Consider the following 15,036-nt stretch of genomic DNA (forward strand, 5'->3'; position numbering starts at 1 on the left):
TGGTCAGTAGCAATGACATCTTGACAGAGCAGCAGCTCCCTTTTCAGGCCAGTCTCTGGTTTGTTTTTAGAGGTGTTTCCAGAAACTTCAGCCTATCGTCTATTTCGGTAGCCCTTCCAGTGATTTTTCCAGCCCACCTAAGCCTTCCTACTTAACAATAATTGGAGTGGATGTTGTATGGTTTGCAACAGAGATTCTATGATTCTTGTTACAAAACTTTGTTTGCATTTCTTGGATGGTATTCACAAGAGACTTGGGAAAATACTGACAAGTTTTCAAAGGCCATGACAAGTACAGCAGGAGAAATATGACTAGGTAGAAAAGGACATTATAAAACTCTAGTGACCCATCATCATATTATGAAGTGTCATATAGGTTCATAAATTGTAACAAATGTACTACTCTGGTGGAAGATGTTGATAATGGGGGAGAGGCTATACATTTTGGGAGGTAGGGGCACCTGGGAAATCTTTGTACTTTCTTCTCAATTTTGCTGAACCTAAAACTTAAAAATTTTTGGCTGTGAATCTAAAACTGCTCTTAAAAAAATCTTTTAAAAAATTCTAGTGACCTGCCATTGATCCTGCCATTTATCTAACACTAAGTTATCCCCAGCAAAACAGAGGTCCAGTACTCCTTGATCTCCTTTAACTACTTTCTGAAGATATAAACATGAAAAAAGATGGTCCCTATAATTATAGGTCGTAGTTACAAAAAGATGATACAAAAAAATATAAGAATAATTATATGTCACATGCATTATCTTATTTTGTCTTCGACTAACCCTGTAAGACTGGGGTCTTCAAGCCCTGGGCCGCAGACTGGTACGAGTCCGTGGCCTGTTAGGAACAGAGCCGCACAGCGGTAGGCGAGCAGCAGGCAAGGGAGTGAAGCTTCATCTGTATTTGCAGCTGCTCCCCAGTGCTTGCATCACCACCTCAGCTCCATCTCAGATCATCAGGCATTAGATTCTCATAGGAGCACCGATCCCTGGTGCCAAAAAGGTTGGGGACCATAGCTATCAATTGAATAGTGTTACCTCCATATTATAGATAAGACTTTCAGAGATTGAGGGACTTGCCTGCAATAACAAAGCTAATAAATGGCCAAGATAAGGTTTAAATCAAAATCTGACCACAGAGCCTGAGCTCCTAGATACTATACAACAGCAAATTATGTAGAAATTCATTCATTGATTCAGTGTATAGTTATTAGCATTGATCTGCCAGGCTTTCTAGGGATCTTGATACTAGTTTAACTGCTAAAAATAGAAAGTCAGAGATATAAAAGCACAATAAATAGCTAGAGGCAGAAGACAGGAACAAGTCAATGTTCACACATATACAAGGGATCAATTGAATCAAGTATGTTCATCAAGCACTTCTAAGCTCTAGTCATTCTGCTTGCAGTTGAGGATAGAAGACCCAATCCTTGCCCTTGCCAGTGACTGCTGTATCATTCACTTCTGTGGCCTCAGCATCAAAAGCATTTGTGTGAGGAAGGGGGAAAGCAATTCCTGAGCTAATACTGTATGATAAGTTTATTGTAGTGGAATGAATAAATTCTGTGCAGGGGGCATCAGAAAGGGGAAATGGGAGATCAGGTATACTTTAAATACAAAATGACTGATCCTTGAAGAATGAGTAAGATTATATAATGAGTTTTTTTAGATCAATCTGCCCATTATCCTACTTGAATTCCTCATGTGTGTAAACACATGAACATGTATATGCACATATATACATAAAATCATCCTAACCTTAGCATTTTTACAAATGTCACATGCCATTGATAGTATCAATATTAGTACTAAACATAGAACCTCATAATATCACATTGCCCAACCCCAGTCTCTTTTCAGTCTTGGTGCATTGACGAAGGCCTCGCCCATTGCTAGTCCCATTGTTCCTAGTCTCCATGACCTGCTAATTGTCCTCTCTTCAATCAAATCTTGGTAGAAAATGATTCCAATAGCTGGTGACTTGGAAGCCCCAGGGACAGATGAGTTTTCACACACACATATATAGAAATAGTTTTTATATTTCCTTGGGAAAATATATATTCAACATATTTTAAAGTACTTAAAGAACTTCTACAGGTATTATATCATAATAGCTTAAGAAAGAATATATTGGCAGCTCATCTACTCCCACTTTACAAACGAAGAACCAGGCAAAAAAAGGTTAGGCCAGTGGCTCAAAATCATGCACAACGTCAAGGAACTAGGGGTAAAAATCCATGTTTCCCAAATCTTAAAATTTTCCTTTTTCGCTTAGCACAATTATCTCAAGGTCCATCCGTGTTGTCATAAGTGGAAGTATTTCAACTCTTCTTATGCCTGAGCAATAAAAATCAAATCTCCTTCCATCACCATATATTTCATCCCCTTTATCTTTATCTACCTTCCCTTCCCCCTTTCCCTCTGGTAACCACTAAACTGTTGTCTGTGTCTGTGAATTTGTTTGTCTGTCTTCTTTGTGTGCTGCTTTCAGTTTTATATCCCACATATAAGTGAAATCATTTGGTTCTCAGTATTTTCTTTCTCAACACAGTGCAATATACATATAACTTATTATTAAATTGTATAGTTGAAACCTATATAATTTTATTAACCAGTGTCACCCCAATAATTTTACTTAAAATTTTTCCTTTTTCTTTCTGTTATCAAACATTAATTCTTAAGAATGCTAAATACATAGATAAGAAAAACAGCATTTGTTGCTAAATTCATACTTGACAGACAAGTGTTAAACATACTTGGCGATTTTTTGCTTTTTATACAAGAAGCTATTAGAATTACTATAAGTTTAGTCCTGAGACTTTTCCTGTTCTAAACTTTTATAATGGTTTAAAGGACCAGTGAGTTTTATTAACTTCAGAAAACCCATTGTCTTGCTTATTTACAAAACTATGGTAATTCTTTGAAAATATTTTTTGCAGTCTTACTTAACATTTCTTTTTTTTGTAATAAGTAATAAAATGTTTCTCAGATATTTAGCCCGTCACACATCAATCAGTGTTATGCTTATCTTAGGTTCTGTCACTGGATGTTCCTTCATGTGGAACCTCAGCGTATCTGATACATGATTTTATAGGCAAAAGATGTGAAAAAGGTATAAAGATGACAAGAGATTATAGAACACCTTGGCAGTGTCGGAAAAATTTTGCCGCCAAGGTCAAAATTACAAGATTGACACCAGCATATGGAACAGGTTCCCCATGCCGCTCTTCAGCTGTAACGAGGGCTGGTCTGGCAATGTTCCCATACCACCCAGTTTATTAGCTTGCTAGGGTTGCCATGACGAAGTACCACAATCTAGGCAGCTTACACAATAAAAATTTATACTCTCACAGTTCTGGAGTCTAGAAGTCAAAGATCAAGGTGTTGGCAGAGTTGACAGCTTCTAAGAACAGTGAAGAAGGGGCCTGTTCCAGGCCTCTCTCCTAGGTTTTGGTGGTTTTCTTGCAATGTTTGGTATTCCTTGACATTTGATGCATCACCCAAATTTCTGCTTTCATTTCCACATGGTATTCTCACCATGTATACATATCTGTGTCTAAATTTCCCCTTTTAAAAAAGATAACAGTAAAATTGGTCTGGGGGAAGGGCCCACCATACTCCAATATGATCTCATTTTAATTAATTGCATCTCCAATGACCCTATTCCAAATAATAGGGGTTAGGGCTTGAATGTATGAATTTTTGGAGGAGATGGTTCAGCCCTTAATACATAGGAATAGAACTCATAGTCCAAACAAAATGCCCAGTGAATGAGACTTAGATGCTAACTGTATTTTTTCCTACAAAGAAGGTAGGGATGTGGTCCAGTGCCATAGGGTCAAGTAGAGTCACACGAAGGGAAAACAAAACACTGCTTTGAGACCACAAAGTATCTGTAGTGAGAAATATATGGCCCTGGTCAGTGCAGGTAGATAAAATAGCGTGTAGTCAGTTTGGCAGATAGCATCATCACTGTTGGAATTATGCAAATACATGACTACAAGTGTTTCAGATTCCTTTTATTTACATGGTACAGTGATATTATTGATCTTTAGGGAGTATTTAAAGTCTCTTAACACGTAAAGAAACTATTTAGAACCTCCCAGAGTCATGTTCTTTTTAACAATGATTAATGGAGATTATTGCCACTCTCTCATCTGAGTGTCCAAGCAAAGGGTCACATGAGCGAGACCAAGAATGTGGTAAGTGAAAATATCATATATGCTCCTTTGAATTTCATAGACTTTAAATATATAGATCTGTATTAATTTTCTACTGCTGTATAACAAATTATCACATATTTAGCAATTTAAAACAATACTCATTTATCATCTCACAGTTCTGTAAGCCAAACATTTAGTACAATTTGGCAGGATTCTTTGCCAAGGTATCAGTAAGGGCTGCAGTTTCCATCTGGGACTCAGGGTCCTATTCCAAATTCACTGGTTGGTGGAAGAATTCTTTTCATGCTTCCTGCATTGCCTCCTCCATCTTCAAGCCAGCAACAACCTATTTAGTCACTGGCTTTTTCTTCTACTTCTTTTTTGGCTTTTAAAGGACTCATGTGATTACACTGGGCCCACTCAGAAAATCCAGGATAATCTCCCTACTTTGAAATGAACTGATTTGTAAACTTAGTTACATCTACAAAGTCTCTTTAGTACCTAGGTTAATGTTTGATTGAATAAGTAGGGAATGGAATACATGGTGACATCTTCAGAATTCTGTCTCTCACAAGATCTATAAAAACACAGGCCAAAGGCATTAACATGTAGCCAAGTAATATTCAAACTTGTTTTAAGCAACTATAGAGAGAAGGTGAAACATATTTATCAAAAAGAATAAAAGAGTAAAAAAACTGCTAACCTTGAAATTTTTGCATTGATTCTCGTTTTAAAAAAAACTTGTGTGAGGGACTGAAGGTAAGTCGGGAAGAGAATTTAGGCCTGGAAACTTTTAACTCTACTACATATAGTGGTGATATTGGTGTGGGAAATTTAATCTCTGAGACTCAGATAAAAAGTTAGTAATTCTAATGCATTATAGGATTGTTATAAGAATCAAGTGTGATAATTTCTGGGCAGTTTTTTTTTTTTTTTTAACTGTAAAGCCTAAAACAAATGTGAGTTATTAAGACTATCATATAAAGTTTAAGCCTACTTCAGAAAGAACCAGAGCATGCAATATTTCCTTCCATTAACTGAATAATCACCCTGGAGAACAAACGAAATCTGACAACTGAGAAATCCAAACTTTAGTAGAAACTTGTCTAGCATTTGTACTAAGAAATATTCCTGTGAATGCACAAGTGTGTGTCTGTGCACACGTGTGTGTGCACGCTCATATGTTTCAGGGAGAAACACCATGTTAAAATTGTACCGTACTATTCAGTGGCCAACACAAAAGGCTCAGGAACATTTTGATGAAAAAAAAAACTTAATGCCAAGACCTTAAGGAAAAATCTAAAAGACCTTCCTAGAACCAAGCAACTAGAAGTAAAGCTCAAACAAAGGAAAGAATTGCTAAGCATTTTCAACTTTCAGGAAAACCATCTGGTGTCAAGCTCTGTTTGGAAGACCTATCTGAATGGTTTGGGTCAGCTTTACTTAATACAAAACAAACATTAGTCATCACGCAAATAAGTGTTTAGGCATCCATTTTTTCCTATTACACTTCTGCTCACCTATCTCATGGCACATTATCATTAGCATTTATTTCTACCTTAAATGATTGCATCCTAATCATTCTTTTATTTAAGCACTTAACTAGCTCTTATACAACATGCATTATGTGCAAGGCATTGTTCTAAATTCCTTATTAATGTTAACTCATAATGATAACTCATTCTGAGAACAACGCTACAAAGTTGAAACTACTACTATCCCTATTTATAGAAAAACAAAATATAATGATGTTTCAAAATTTTTTTTCTTCTTACAAAAAAAGGGAGCATTTTTTTCCAAATTGTTTCCTTCTTTTCATTGCTTCTACAATTTACATCAAGAAAAGATTTGAAATTCAGTTTCTGCTAAAGGCTTTATTCTAGTAAAAATGACAAAACATAGACTGATTTCAGTAAAATCTTTGAAGTGAATAGGTTAGCCTCACACAAAACGTACCATGATTAGAGGTGACATTGAGATTTTCTAAATAGTGTCAGTTTTAATGAAGTTCCCTTTCCCTACAACAAAAGGCACCAAGTTGTCTTTTAGATTCACTATGTTTTTCTTAAGCTATGTAGCTCTTTTTTATATTTTAAAAGTGCAAACAGTTCAAAATATTTTGATTTCCTTTCTACTTTCTAATAAACATAATGAAAATCTGCCATTTCCTAAATAATGTTCCAAAGTGGTAGATTGTTCTGCCTTACTCTCGCCTTGTCAGGGACACAATTAACCCAAGGGTAAGGGGGTCTAGGCAACTATGCTTGGCTGTCTTAGTCAACTCAGACTTTATAACAAAATAGCATGACCTGGGTGGCTTATATATAACAGAAATTTGTTTCTCACTTTTGGAGACCAGAAATCTGAGATCAGGGTGCCATCACAGTCTGGTTCTGGTGAAGACACTCTTCAAGGTTGCAGATTTCTGACTTCTTATTTCATCCTCACATGGCAGAAAGCAGAACAAGGAAATAAGTTCTCTCATGACTCTAATCCCACTCATGAGGGCTCCATACTTATGACCTTATCTAATACTAATTATCTCCCAAAGGCTCCACCTCCTAATACTATCACACTGGTATTTCAACATATGAATTTGGAGGACATATTACTGCATTTATTCTAAAAGCTTGTGGATGTAAGTAACAGAGACAATAAATGGCCAGGAGCAGGACTGAAGGTAGTTTTGAGAAGAGTTTTTATAAATTTAAATTACATTTTGCAGTTTTACATTTCAAGTTCCAGATTTATAGCACAGGCTTTCAATTTATAAAAAAGTTATCATCAACGTTAAGTAAAAATTTGTTGTAGGCAAGGGCACATGATGTTTGAGATCAAATTTCTTTCTTTGAGAAGTTAATCTACTTCGGTCTAAAATTTGATGATTTGTTAAGAGTTTGGGGGAAAGAACATTCACTAAGAGCTAAGCTGTCAAAAATATGAATGTTTTATGAATATGCCTCTCACACATATAGATCTGAGGTGTTCTTACGACAACATTTAACAGACCATCACCACCATGTTCCTAAAACAACTGGCCTTAAGTGCTATGGCCTCAAGATAAGCCCCAGAGCAGTGTGTGACAAGGGCCCAGATAGAGATAGTCCTTAACTCTTGTTTTGAGAATTCATTCATGGGGCCCATTCTAACTCAGGCTCTATGCTTTTTGATAATGTATGCAGAGCATTTTACAAAGTTAAATCAATATCTGAATGTAAGGTGATATAAATACAGAAATAATGTCAGCTAATGTTTATTTCATGTTTACTATGTTCCAAACACTTCACTAAGCACTTTACAAACCTGACTCAAAATCTTATGTCTTACATAATGAGACCCCTTCCTTCAAAACGTACACCTAAACCTCTTGCATACTATCTATAACAATTCTTAATAAACAACTCACTCCTGAATATTTATGTGTTAGTTATATATTGCTATTTAACAAATTATCTTAAAACTTGACAGCTTAAAATAACAACTGTTTTATCACACGGTTTTTGAAGGTCAGGAATTTGAGAACAGGCTGGGGGTTCTGGCTCAGGATCTCTAATGTTGCTCTCAAGCATCTTTTGAATGTTTGATTAGGACCAAGGGCCTGCTTCAAGATGACACACTCACATGGCTGCTGGCCTCAATTTCTTGCCACACATACCTCTTGGTGCGACTATTTGAGTGTACTTATGACACGACGCCTGGCTTCCCCCAGAACAAGTAATCCAAAAGAAAGAAAATGACAGAAACTATGTGTTTTCTATAACCTAGCATTGGAAATCACATACCATTACTTCTGCTTTAGCCCATCATTAGAAGTGATTCACTAAGTCCAAGCCAAACACAAAGGGAAGAGAATTAGGGTTCACCCTTGGAATGCCAAAGAATTTTGGATATATTCTAAGCCCATCCTCTTTCATCTATCTCTTGTGAACATTTTAAATAATTCTAGTTCTGTGTTATCTTTTCTTCCTACTACCTTGACTCTATGGCAAGGCGCCCACAAATACTGAGCTAATCAAGGATGGATGCTCCCTCAATCCGTTTCAAGTCACCATTCATAGCTATTGGGAGGGTCTCTGTCAGAAGAAACACAAAAGTAGTCATTTACCTAAGCTCTGACTTGCAGCCATGCGATTCCCTGGATATTCTGTTCCTATTACTGCAACTCAATTGACAAATACGCAGTCCGTTTCAAACTCCGATTGCCAGCAACTCTCCCTGGATCACAGGATTCTCCTTCTACCTACTTTGGCCCAGAACTGCCCACTCAGTTATGCCTGGTGGTCAACTTACCTTTCCTTCTGCTCATCCTCTGGGCCATCTCCTGAGAGTTCAATATAAACTCTTGCTTATGTTGAATCAGTTACCCATTAGTGCCAGGTGAGAGCAATCAGTTACCCATTAGTGCCAGGTGAGAACCTTAGTCTCAGCTGGCACTAATGGGTAACTGATTCAGTATTAAACAGAGTCCTCAACCTCAGCACTATTAATACTTTGTGCTGGATAATTCTTTGTCGTGGAGCCATCTCATGCATTATAGGATGTTTAGTGTCACCCTGACCTCTACCCATTAGATGTCAGAAGCATTCTCCAGTTGTGATAAACAAAAATATCTCAGGACATTGCCAAATATTCTCTGGAGAACAAATTGCCCTTGACTGAGAACCATTTATTTTAGTTATTATGATTGAAATTGGTTGAGTAAAACATATGAGCTTTATCATATAAAATATATGCAGAGATGTCCCATGCTTCATTGATAGTGATATTTGGAGTTAAGCAAGAAACAGTTCAGTACAACACAGTTACATAATATAGGTGGTTGGTTGTCTCTTCAACTGCCACTTGGCCTTCCTTCTACCAGCTGCTTTCTGGGCAAGAGGAGAAGCTCTATGTAACAGGTTATGCATGTTTTATCAAGGTTATAAATACTTACAAACTCTGGGATAAGATGAAAAGGAAAAAATTAGGGGAAGTAGAATAAGAATAAGGACAGTAGAAAAATTGAACTTATTTTTCCATGTTAAAATTATTTTAGGATGTCTATTAGATGTTATTTTTTTAAGGTAACCTTTACCGAGTGGTAACCATGTACAAGTCACTTTGCTAAACTCATTTAAGTTTTTTAACTACCCCATACAGTTGATACTATTACCCTTCTTTTGACACATGAAGAAACTAAGGCAGAGAGATATTATTTTGCTTAATCGCTATTTTTTTAAAAAATTATTTCAATGATCTCTCTCCTACTCCACTTTCTCTCAGGGATTTGTTTTTTGTTACACTAGCACTCCTCACTTTTCTCTACACTGAATCACTCTAAGCACTGAAAACTAAAAAAAAAAAAAAAAAGTACAGAAATTTACAGGTACACCTAGCTCCTCATTATCTGGAAGGAAACAATAGAAGCTAGAATCCGTAAGAAAAGAAACCAGACTAGAGATGCCAACACTAGAGAGAGTGGAAAAGTGGCCTTGTTTTCAAGGAGGTTGGGAGGAACCAGGGCTGAGCAAGGGTGGTATGAGATCAAGATTGGAGGATGCTGTAGGGGGAGACAGGGTAAGAAATATTTCTGCAAGGAAGTGAACAGATACACAGACGTAATCTGACTTATGGTGTTTGACTTACAATTTTTTTTTACTTAACAATGATAGGAAAGTGATACTCATTCAGTAGAAGTCACACTTCACATTTTATTGTTTTCTGTTTTCACATGCCATATCTACAAATGACCATCTCTGTCTCCTGCTTCTTGAGAGGAGAGGAAATTTCTTGATATGAAATTCAAGATAATTTTGCAATGTTAGTGTTCTGAGAACATTTAAGGTAGGTTAGGCTAAGCGATGCTGTTTGGCAGGTTTGGTGTATTACATGCATTTTTCATTTACAAAGTTTTCAGCTTACAATGGATTTATTGTGGTGTAGCCATATTGTAAGTTGAATAGCATCTGTATTTAAAACGCAACTCAAATTTTAGTAGAAATTTGATCCATGGCTTTGAATGAAAACAGAAACTTATCTAAAGAAACTGTTGTCAGTATTAGACTGTACCTAAGAAAATGTGATCTACTGAATGACTCCCTGAATAACTGTTGAGTGCTTACTTTTTCTGTCCAACCTTTCCCTGTATATTACCCTACCCAACTCCCCTTCTGAAAGTCTTTAACAATTCTCTATTGTCTCTTTAGCCTGGTAATAATGATCTTCTATAATCTGACCCAATCCTACATTCTCAGTCCAATCTTTGCTCACGATGCTCAAAATTAAGTTATCTCCTTTTTTCCTGAAATGACTTTCCCACTGTTAAACTTATAGTTTCCTCTGCTTAAAATGTCCCTTTCCCAGTATCTGCTCTATTAATGTTTTACCATCTTTTCGGGCCTAGGTCAAATGTCTCCTCCACCCCTAGTCAATCTCTATCTCCATTTGGAAGCACCCTCTCACTCTGACACCTTCAGTACCCAGTTCGTACCTCTTTAAGAAGCTTTTGGAGTTTATCTTGTATTATGAGCTGTGGTGTATATATCTACCCAGCAGCCACTAAATAGTAAACCTCACATGGGGAAAGGAACTTATTTTATTCATCTTTGTCTACAAACTTGTGCTTGATAAATAACTTTTGAATTAAATTGAAATTTGAGTGTTTGATATTTTCATTTTTAAAGATGTAGCAAAATTTAGGTCAGCATAAAAATTTCCACTTACTGATATATAATGCCAAATGCCTTAATAACATCAGTATTTGTAGAATCTTTTTCATTTCTGAAGTGCTTTATAATCTCTAGTTAATAGTTTAGTGGCCCCGGTCTTGTTGTATCAGGTACAGAGTGATAATTTCATCCCTCTTAGGATAACTCTGGGGAGACTTTCCATGAAGGGGTGAAGCTTGGATGGTTTCCAGAACACACGGAAGCAAGAAAACAGCAGGTTTCAAATGAAAATAGCCTGCCAGCCACCACAGAGGGGCTGAGGCAATGGGGATAAACACAATAGAAAGCAGACTCTTTTCTGTTTCTCTTTTTTCCTTCTTACTACAGATGATATTATAGCCCATGTCTACGTGCTCATTTTTATAAATTTCAGAAAACAACTCGAGTTCTCTCTAACAACCTATTTTTATGTGAATTGTATGTCCCAAATCCAAAAATAGAAATTAGTGTGTGTGGTTGTGTTAAAAGGTAAGGGGGAAAAAAACTTTGTTAAATTCATTGAAGAGCATAATATCACAGATGTAGCCAACTTTTAAGTCAAATCATTAGGTAAACATCTAGATTTTTTTTAAACAGTTTAGAAAACTAGTTCTTCATTTTAACAGAAATGAAATTATCATGAAATGATATTAAGCATAAAATTATCATTCTTGTTCTCTCTACAATAACCATTAATTCACACACAAAAAATTAGAATTCATATTATTTTTCAGGAGCATATCTACTAAATTAGGACACAGGTACATAGATTTTTTTGTCTTTTTTCTTTTTTTTCTTTTCCTTTTTTTCCTTGAAGGCAGACTGCCACATGCAGTGCCTCATTTGGATGTTTCTGGAGTCTTGGAAGCTTGACTAGCCTACCTTCTCCTACAAATGGACCTTGAGAGCTTGTTTGGAGGTCCTAGCAGGGGAGCACGGCTACTTATATACCCTGGACAGAAGAAGAATGGTCTTTTCCTCTATTGGAAAAGGTTGTCCTCTTCAACTTAGTGACTGAGTATGCAGCTTCAGGAGGAACACAAATGAAATTGTGAGGGAGGAGGGGGACAACTGCTTAGCCAGAAGATCAGCCGAATCAACCCTGGTGATTAATGGAGTGACAGATGTCACATCCAAATCCCCCACATATCATGATTTTAAGAAAGGTTTTGCCTACCTGAACAGAATCATTCACATGCTCATAGTGTCTTCCAGGGCTTCTGTTGTGGCACAATCCACAGCAGATCCTTCCAGCGGATTCTTTTCCTCCAGTCTCCACTTGTAGGCCTTTGGTCATGCTGTTGCCCTGGGTGGGCTCCGGCAGAAGAGCTTCAAGGCTAGCTGCTACATGAAGTCTTCTCTCTGTCAGGATTACTCCCTCACTCCTCTGAGATAACACAGAATTATATTTAATATTTAATATAATTTATTTCAACATAATAGTCAAACACCTACTTTGTATTAAGAACCAAACTTCCATTAAATATTTATAATGCTCTGTCTTGTAGTGTAGTCAAATGTGTACAATAGTACGTCTAAGAAATTGTAGGTCTCTTGCCCACAGGACTGATACTATCAACACATATCTTAAAGAGTTTCATACATTTATTATTTAAATCAGATGACACTTAAACATATTTTCCCATGGAGCATACCTAGTAGATGTGCTTGCTCCCTGGTGAGAACATAAAAGTATATTAAGTTGGCCAAGGAAGAAACTCAAGCTCTCCCTTCAAAATTGCTTTCGAGTTTATAATTCATTTTTTAAAAAACATCTGAAGTGTTATTTGGTGATACATATATCATTCCAATAAAATAAACATAAAAATAAGTTTGGTGCTATATAGACTCATATATAGTAGTAAAAATTTGAAGCAACTTACATATCCAACAATAGAAATTTTTGTTAAATGTAACAATAAATTTTTATTCATATACTAGAACACTATATAGCCATTAAAAATTTTATAAAAATTAATGTTATGAAAAAACATAGTATAAGAGAAAAACATAAAAACTTTATGATTACTAGTTTATGAAACTAATAATTCATTTAACTATGATTATGAATCTTAATACATTGAAGTTTTTAATAACAATATTTTACAGGTAACTACCACTATAAACCTAGAACAATTGGTCCTAAGTGCTGAGATCTCAACATTAGCCTCAGGGTATGTGTGTGTAAGTATGAAGGGCCCAGATGAAAATATCCTTTAATGCTTAATTTCAGAATTGATTCATTGGTCCTTACCAACCAGGCTTCCAATAATGTACAAAGTGGTTTGTAAACTTAAATTTAGGATTTAAACAGAAAGATCTAAAAAATTAAATGAAGGTTTATAAAGGTAGAAAAGAGCTGAAAAAGGAAAAAGCATGAATAAAATATAAAACAAAAGAGTGAGGAAAAGTCAAAAATTGACTTTTGAAAAGCTAATCAAATTGATAAATCTCTGCCAAAATTGATCAAGTCAAAAAAAGAAAATGTAAATTGGCAATTTAGAAATTATAAAAAGAACACAGTTACAGATCCTACAGAGCAGTTTTAAGCTTTATTAATTTCAGAACTATAAATTCTACAAGCTGATAAAAATAATTTGAATGTTTGTTTATATTTCTTATATACCTATTTACTGTTGTGAATTGTTATAATTTTTACTTTTTTAGGCTGATTGAATAAGACATTGATTTAAAAATTAATATTAAAAATGATTTTCCAAAGTCACAAAATTAAATATGTTCATAAAATTTAAATAATTAAACTACCAAATGATGTGTTTTTGTAAGTTTTTTACATTTATATTTCTGACATGGTGAAAGCTTAAAACATACTAACCCTGTGGAATACTTCGTATGTGCATTTGCTATTTGATCCAGCTATCCCACTTCGGTCTATCCAAAGTAAGACTGGCAAAGCATGAAAAGATAAACCTACAAGGCTTTGTATTTCAGTACTATTTGTTTTGGAGGAAATAAAAATAGGAGCTAAACATCTTTGCATTTACCTTGTTTTGTATATTTTATTTTAAAACAATGTAAATACTTTACATATTTAAAAGTTACCTTTAAATTTCAAAAGAGTAATTCCTACAAACTGAAAATAACATAAAATATATTGTGTATTCAGTTGCTGTAATAACCATACAAAGGTGAAGTAATCCAAATGATTTCAGCGCAAAGTAATTTTCATGTATATCTTTATGTGTATACCCTTAAGATGAAAGTACAAAACATTTTTTTAACAGTTATAGTAATCATATTTTCAGTGGCAATACTGGTATTTTTGTTCTGAGTATTATTTCCTTGCATTGGATAAGGAAAATGGATAATTATGTTGATGTCAGTGAAAACTGGGATATGCGGCGTGGGATAAAGAAAACACAAATGTAACATCAACAAAATTAAGTCATTCTGATTTTGAACTGGAAATGTGTGAATCAATTCATTGTGTTTGTCCACTGAAAATGTCCACTGAAAATACCATTTGGGATATAATAGTTAATGAGTGTTTCAGTTTCACACATCTGGTGAGCAGAGGCATTGAGTGACTGCTCTTTGTTCTCTACTATCATATCAGGAATATTTGTATAAACAGCCTTGGAAGATAAAAGTAGTGTCTTCCAGAACAAAGAATAGTTAGGTTTATTGCCCATTAGAAAATATCCAGGTGCCCTAAGCTCAGCATTTCTCTCTTGTAACACACCCACCTCTCATGCAGGTATCATCTGGCCCTCGTTGAGGAAAAAGAGGTTCGAGATACTAGCGCAGAAATACTGATATTCTGTCTATTTCTACTGAGTTTGAGTAATAATAAACTGTTCAGCTTTGACCCAGGAGTCTCATCTTCCACTAATATCAACGAAACTATGGGAGGCAAATTTATTAGATTATGAGTGGGTAAATCTCAAATTCTTCATAATTCTTAAAAATACCTAGGAACAGGATCCTGCCTGGGAAGAAAAAAAAAATAACTCTAGCAACCTGATTGATGTCTCAAATTCCATTTTCCACTAAAAGAAACCAGTGCACCTTGGCTTATTCCAGGTCTGGGGCAGGAAATGTATTAGAATGATCCTGGAACGTCTTGATCCCAGAAAACCAAACAAAGCAAAACAGAGTTACCAAAGGCTATGTGGATCGTGTCCAAAAAATTCAGGAGTCAATCTGAACAGGCTCACACTGGAAA

At 35.6% G+C, this 15,036-nt stretch overlaps 1 long non-coding RNA gene across 1 annotated transcript in view; it reads right to left on the reverse strand.

Moving 5' to 3' along the window:
• Positions 1 to 12,237, reverse strand: part of LOC118611331 — a 163,459-nt gene extending 151,222 nt beyond the window's left edge. The window contains exon 1 of the long non-coding RNA XR_004954211.1: positions 12,028 to 12,237. This is a non-coding gene — a long non-coding RNA (uncharacterized LOC118611331). The remainder of the gene's footprint in view (positions 1 to 12,027) is intronic.
• Between the last annotated feature and the right edge of the window lie 2,799 nt (positions 12,238 to 15,036).

The sequence above is a fragment of the Rousettus aegyptiacus genome, unplaced genomic scaffold (genome assembly GCF_014176215.1).
Source record: "Rousettus aegyptiacus isolate mRouAeg1 unplaced genomic scaffold, mRouAeg1.p scaffold_m13_p_1, whole genome shotgun sequence".
In the NCBI taxonomy this organism is placed as follows: Eukaryota; Metazoa; Chordata; class Mammalia; order Chiroptera; family Pteropodidae; genus Rousettus; species Rousettus aegyptiacus.